We start from the raw sequence: 7,059 nt of genomic DNA, 5'->3' as shown, positions 1-7,059 counted from the left end.
GCTGTGCTGTGAATGATTTGGATTAGGTGTTACCAGTGTTTATTCCGCTGGCGGTGATCACTTTCTCTAGCAGTGACATGGAAGGACAGATATCGGTGCAGAGTGATAGAAGAGTGCACAGAGCTGGGTCGGGTAAACATTTGTCTTGGCTCTAGAGGAATTTTGCAGAGAACTTTGATTATCCATCCCACAGAAATCTCTGTACACCTTTACCTGACACTAACTGGAAGAGATGGAAGGAGAGACGTGATAGGAACTATGGATGGGGATCACTGATGGAGAGAAGTGACAAAGTAATAGAAGTGATAGAAGGGAAGAAATAATGAAAGGAGAGAAGTGATGGAAGGATAAAAATGATAGAAAAAGAGTAGTGATGGAAGGATGGAAGAGTAGAAGTGATGGAAGGATGGAAGTATGGAAGTGATGGAAGGATCGAGCATCACGGTGGCTCAGGGGTTAGCACTCCAGCCTTTGCAGCTCTAGGTCCCAGGTTCAATCCCCAGCCAGGACACTATCTGCATGGAGTTTGCAGGGTCTCCCTGTGTCTGCGTGGGTTTCTTCCCACATCCCAAAAACATGCAGTTAGGTTAATTGGCTTCTCCCTAACAATTGACCTTAGACTACATTAATCACATATGACTATGGTAGGGATGTTAGATTGTGAGCTCCTTTGAGGGACAGTTAGTGACATGACTATGGACCTTGTACAGTGCTGTGTAATATGATGGTGCTATATAAGTACTGTATATTAATAATAATAATTGTAGTGATGGAAGAGTAGAAGTCATGGAAGGATACAGCTGGACTTTGGGCAGACATTTGCCTTGACTTTGGTAGAGTTTTGCACAGCACCTTTCTACAGCAATCTGTACACCTATACCTGACACTAAGTGATCAGGTGGTCATTGGTGTCCCTGGGGTGCTGGTTGGGTACATTAGCAGTAATTGGGCAGAGAACAGACATTAACTAAGTTGCTGAAAGTTTGGCCAAGCACAACACTTGAGTGATGCCCATACCATGATACCAGTGTATGACATTCAAGCCTTGCCTGGCACATGTATACAGCAGGCAGAGCAATGGGATGTGTAAGCAGTGTTGATACATTCTGCCTTGTAATGTCACATTTACAAGCTCTTGAATGTTATGTAACCTTTATTGCAGATTATCATCATTTACAATTATTGTGTCACCAATACAGATATTCAATGTGCTGGTATCCATATTACCAATCAGAAGCCCTATTTACTGTGCAGAGAATGTTATGCAGAGACCTGATTGGTGGTTATGGTTCTGTGCTCTTTGAGTTATGTATACTTTTAAAGCTTTGCATTGTTCTGTCTCATGACAATTTGGAACTTTTTTATGGAACTGTAAAGACTGAATATTGACTTGGTCACATCAGTCCATTTCCCATGAAGAAGCTGTAGTCTGATCCTTCCATAGTGACATATTAGGGACTACTAGATAAATACCACTCATCCTAATAATTGTTGTAATGCATGTTGAAGGCTTGCTGGGCATCAAGCACCGGGAGGCAGGAATGCTTGGCACGGTGTTGCCATATATGAAACATTTACAGTATTCTTTCCATAAAATCTGCAGATGGTATGCCATATGTAGAGGGGTAATACATTGTATTTACATCATAGATTTACAGCCTTCATCTTAATATGAAATATGGGTGAGATCCAGAGTTACACTTTAAGGATCATCAGCCAATCGATTGGCTTGTGGCCATTCTAGATGTAGTTTGTTCTACCTTTAGGCAGTAATTCAGCTTAATGTTTACGTCAAGGCAAAATAGTTTTTTTTAGTTGTGGATAAAGTAGGGAAGAATTAGACCCTCTGTAAGGTTTATATTCAGAGAGAATGACCCCCCCCATCACCTAAACAAAAAAGTTGGGGGATATCCAACATTTGAGTTGTCATGAAAGCTGAGGGGTAATCCTCCAACAGTGACAGCTTTTACTGGGACAATTTTATAGAATGAACTTTTTGCTTACTTTGGAGAGATTTACTCCAATTTCCTGTTGCATCTTTAGGAAAGGAAGTTTAAAAAATCTCCCCTATGAGAGGCAAATGGCAAAAAAAAAGCCTGATGGGAATTTTACGCTGTCCTACTCCATATAAAACTTACAAAGTGTCTTGACATACACTTTAGAAAAGTGCCAAAACTGCCTCTTATTTCCATCTGTAGCTTTGGATTCTGATCAGCTTTTACTGACCCAACAGCCTCTCACACATTTTAATTCCTTGTTTTAAAGACACAGTGATTTGTTGTAACACTGTGCGAGATCACAGAGTGCCAGCTATCAGAAACAATGAAGAAGTGGCCATGATGACCTGGGGGGATCTTGGTGCTGGCCCAACTGTGGAGCAAATGTAAAACAAGTTGTGGTTGTCTACGGATGTATAGGAGGACTGGAGGGATTCACAAATTTGCATTGGAAGCTGTTGTTGGATTCTATGCTAGAACTCTGGTAACCCTTGTAGTGCAGTGTGCTCACAATCCTCCCGTCATCTCACATGTGTCTGGCGCATGGTATTTGTGGGTTTGATCCTTTGGCAGCAGACAGGACTGAGCGAGGTCCCTGCCAGTATCCGCAAGTCGCTGTCAGAGTTTTACTCCTGGCTACAGCTGAGTTGATGGGGAGTGTTGGAGAAGAACGGGAGAGGTTTTGGCTCTTCTCCACCTGAATCCGCCTACAGGATAAAAAATCTTTCCATTCCTTTCACATACAGTGAGCACTGCCTGGATAAAAGGAACTGTACAAGCATAATATTCCCAGTGATAATATGGAAATGGTAACAGAGGTTGGAGTATTTCTGCCATTAGTATTCAGTTATCTCATCACTAAATGATTGACTTTTTGAAGCTGGCAATAGATTTACCAATGGCAGCTATTATTTTTACCCAATAGAGCGCCAGCCAGTGGTGGAATTAGCCAGCATTGGGTCCCCATACAGGACTGAATTGGGGCCCCCTGTGTAACTAACTTAGTGCCCCTGTGGGGGTCCCTCTTGGCTGACTAGGTCCCTTTGTCTGCTCCTGGTGTCAGCAATTCCTAGCATCATTTAACCATTATACGAGGGGGTGCTGAAAAGTTCCCGAAAGAAAGAAGGGAGCCGGAGTTATGAAATAACACATTTATTCAACTTATTCCCCCCTGAGACTGATGCTCTTGGTAAAGCATAGTTGCAGCTTTTCTAGACCGTTCAAATAAAAGTCCTTTGGTTGGGCCCCAAACCAGCTCTCAGCAGCATCTTTGACATCAGAAATGTCCTCAAAACATTGCCTCTTCAGGTGTTTCTTCGAATTCGGGAACAGATAATAGTCCGAAGGGGCCAGGTCTGGTGAGTAGGGGGGATGGTAGATCAATTGGAAACCCAGGGAGTCAATTTAGCTGCCACAACATTGGACGTGTGCGCAGGTGCATTGTCCTGCAAAAAAAAGTATCCCTTTGGTCAACTTTCCACAGTGTTTCGTCTGGTACCTCTGCAGGTTACTACAAGTCAGCATAGAATATAACCAGATTGATGGACGCTACAAATGTCATCTACAAAATCACTGGTATGACATTATCCCTATGCTGCTTTGTCTATGTTCCTTTGAGATCTTCTCTAAGGCAGGCGGTGAGGTTGCACCACCAGGTATAGCTTCCTTGCAACTATTAATTGTGCCCTTGGTTGAGATAGTACATGTAACATTTCACCCGGGCCATGCATAAGGAATGAATGGAGGTGATAGTGAGCTGTTGAGTTACACCAGCTATCAAATGTTCAACACTGGTTCATTAAGAACACCATAGTAGTTGGAACCACTGATTCTACTGCCCATCTGACTCTTGGTCTCCCAGGTTTGCCAGGCTTCTTCTTTGTGGAAGAGGTCCACATTTGTCCAGTATTGGGGTGCATAATTGACATAATTGACATTACCATATTAAATGGTTTTCTGTAAAATGAAAAGTCTAGTCAAAACTGTACTGTTGTAAACTGGCGCCTTCTTGCTCCATAATCTAATTCTGACAGTTACATGCCCTCAGCATGGGAACACTGACCAGTCTGCAGCCCATATACACCAAGGTGCGATAGAATGTACTCCTTTCCCTTTCTCTCATGGCCAACATTAGTTTTATTTAGCCATTGTGCTGCATTAATTCTAAATTTTCATCCCCTTACGTGCATCTGCATGCCCTGAGCACCCATGGCACTGGTTTACCAGTTGACCTTCCTTGGACCACCTTTGGAATGTACGAACCACTGCATATTGGGAACTCTGCACAAGACTTGCTGAATTGGTGATGTTCAGACCCAGTCATCCTCCCATCACGATTTAGCTTTTTTTAAGGATTATCAGATGTCTACATTTGCCCTTTTTGTCAGCTTGTTATGAGATTTACGTGTCAGTGGATTTAATATGTTGACTGATCAGTGTGGGTATCACATGTAACTCATCCCATAGTAGTCCATCTCTAAATCCTTTTTCTAATTATGTTTCTGATAGCACAGCAACTTCAGAACAGGGCTATATTTTTGGGAAATGTTAGTATTACACTTTTGCATTTTTTGCACTTAATTTATAATATGAAGGCTAATGGATAAAAAAAACTAGGTCTGTGTTTGCCATCTGGCAGGATTTTTTATCCTCTTTGCTCAGTTCTACTCGGGTTTAGGAAACCGGGATTGTACTGTAAATATAGGGCAGTGTCACAGCATCCGGGACAATTGGAAGGGAACAAACTAGGGATGAGAAAATTTCCTCGAAGTTCGGATGGGTGTAGGAAATTTGGTGAAACCATCGGAAATCCAGGAAATCACTATAGGAGGATTACCCTGGCTGCATTCATAAATACAGCCGTGGGAATCCTCATGTCAGTGAGCGATCCCCGGGCACTACAGGCCAGAATGAGGGCAAGGCAGAAACACTACAGGGCTGCAACAGCAATCCGGGGAGCTGAGCTGTCAGCTCCGCTCACCTGATTGGTCTTGCAGGTCCCAAAAACTCGGTCTCGCCAGCCGAATTTACAAAGGTCGTTCTCGCCTACATGTTTGGTAAGCAAGATTGACCCAATTCGCTGCAAGACCGAATGTAATAAATTTGCTCGCTCATCCCCAGAACAAACACATTTTAACCTGTGTTACTGCAACACATGGCAATGTACATAGCAATCCAAGATCACTAAGTGCAGTGTGGCATGCTGCGTCAGTAAATACGGTGCATTTGTAACTCAGTTGTTAACGTAAGTAGGATAGTCTCAGCTTTGACCTTAATATAGTTCTCAGAGTCACCCAACTATAAATATATAATTTTGTACATTTTTAATAGAGAAATGTAAAATATTTGTCAGTAAACTTTTTGTTGCTATTAAGAATTTGATTACTATTTCCTATCCTTGATATGCTAAAGAAATTTCCCAGTGAGGAGACTGTTGTCCTTAGGACAGGCATCCCTATTAGAGGAATTCTTCACATCACCTCCACTTTGGACACCCCTAAAATTTTGGATTTTCTCTTTCTACGTTGGTGACAGTGATCACAAGTGGGTGGATTTCCCCAGTGGGATTACAGACAGTAATACAAATGTGATTAAGGATCTAAACCAGTGTTTCCAGATTACAGGTTGTTAGGCATTCCATGAACAATTTGTGACTCTCAGGTCAGTTACTACTGACACCAATTTTCAGCTATTTGTAAGGGTGACATTCTTCCCAATGGCCAGCAGTGTAAGAGGAATTCTTCCTACTGCCCACCACACTAATGTACTGTGAGCTGTATATATAGCAATTATAGTAGGTCCTTGAAGACCTGAAAGTTATTTCAAAGGGTTCCCCCACATTAGGAAAGTCGTGAAACACTGGTTTACCTTTCCCAACTCTATCAGAAACTATAGAAAAAGTTTTGATTAATGGTAAACTTTAGCATAAATGTTAAATAGCACGACAGAGACCCCAATATTATTTATTTCCATAGCAGCTGGGTGTTTTAAGGTGGTGCATGCACAGTAACACTGCGCTCAGTCATTTACATAGAATAACAGGAGTTGCAGATGGAACAATATAACAATCTAATTGCACATCCAAAATAAGAAGTTTAATTTACCTTTTCTTAAGAACAGGATAGAGGCAATGTATAACTATACTGTGAATCCACAATTATTCTTTAAGCAGTACAGTTTAGCCCCAGGCTCTGATTGGATGGTAAAGGAGCGCCGTTTTACTGATGAAGCCATCTTTTTCTCCTTCTGTCTCCTGTCTGCATGTTCCTTGACATTTTGGAGAACCTGGTTGTTTCAGAGTACTAATCCTTCTTCCTTTCTCTATACAGGGGATTATAAAAGGCTAATTACATGGGATTACACTAGCTGTGTCATGCATTTAATGATTTTTAATAAATACATAAATTCACTAAATTATGTTTTAAATATGCCTAGAGCTCAGCTTATAACAAAGGGGCTTAAGAGCTAATTACAGACCATTTACTATACCTTATGTTGGACTGTATGTCATATTTTGTCCTTGAATTCCATCTCATAGGAAGACTTGGAAAAATAAATTCTATTCCTGGGCAGAAAAGTGATAAAGGCTCTTCCAGGCTGTAAAGAGTGTTAAAGTCTGTGTATTTGTTAATGACCTCAGTGATGGAATGGGTGTACCCCTGTGTAGATCAACACAGGGAAAGTCTTAACATATATTTCCATTTGGAAAAGTAATTATTCCCATTGTGGGTTCCATATAACATCATATTGTGTGAGCACCATAGAGGCCCTGTTAACTCTGGGACTGCAAACATTATTTCAGAGAAATTCTAAAAGTTGTAGAACAAAACTTATGTCATTGTCAGTGTAAAAAAATGAACAGGAGCCTTTAAAACCATTAAAGAATCAATAAAGATCATGCATACTGCAATAATTATATAAAACTAGGCAAATCCAATGTCTTATTTTACCAGTTTGGATGAAGTCAGAACAATGGAAGCTGATGTTTCTGTATTACTCCCCTACATCCCGCCATTGCCTTTTTATTAGATGAGTGTGTGTTTGTTATTTCTGTGCTCTGTAG

General features: G+C 41.1%; 1 protein-coding gene across 1 annotated transcript in view; it reads left to right on the top strand.

The window, feature by feature from the left end:
- The window catches only part of MATN2 (matrilin 2), a 63,196-nt gene that overhangs the window by 573 nt on the left and 55,564 nt on the right, over window positions 1–7,059 (top strand). The gene's annotated exons all lie outside the window — the stretch shown is intronic.

This window comes from Pyxicephalus adspersus, chromosome 5 (genome assembly GCF_032062135.1).
Source record: "Pyxicephalus adspersus chromosome 5, UCB_Pads_2.0, whole genome shotgun sequence".
Taxonomy (NCBI): Eukaryota; Metazoa; Chordata; class Amphibia; order Anura; family Pyxicephalidae; genus Pyxicephalus; species Pyxicephalus adspersus.
This window is presented reverse-complemented; position numbering and strand designations above follow the sequence as displayed.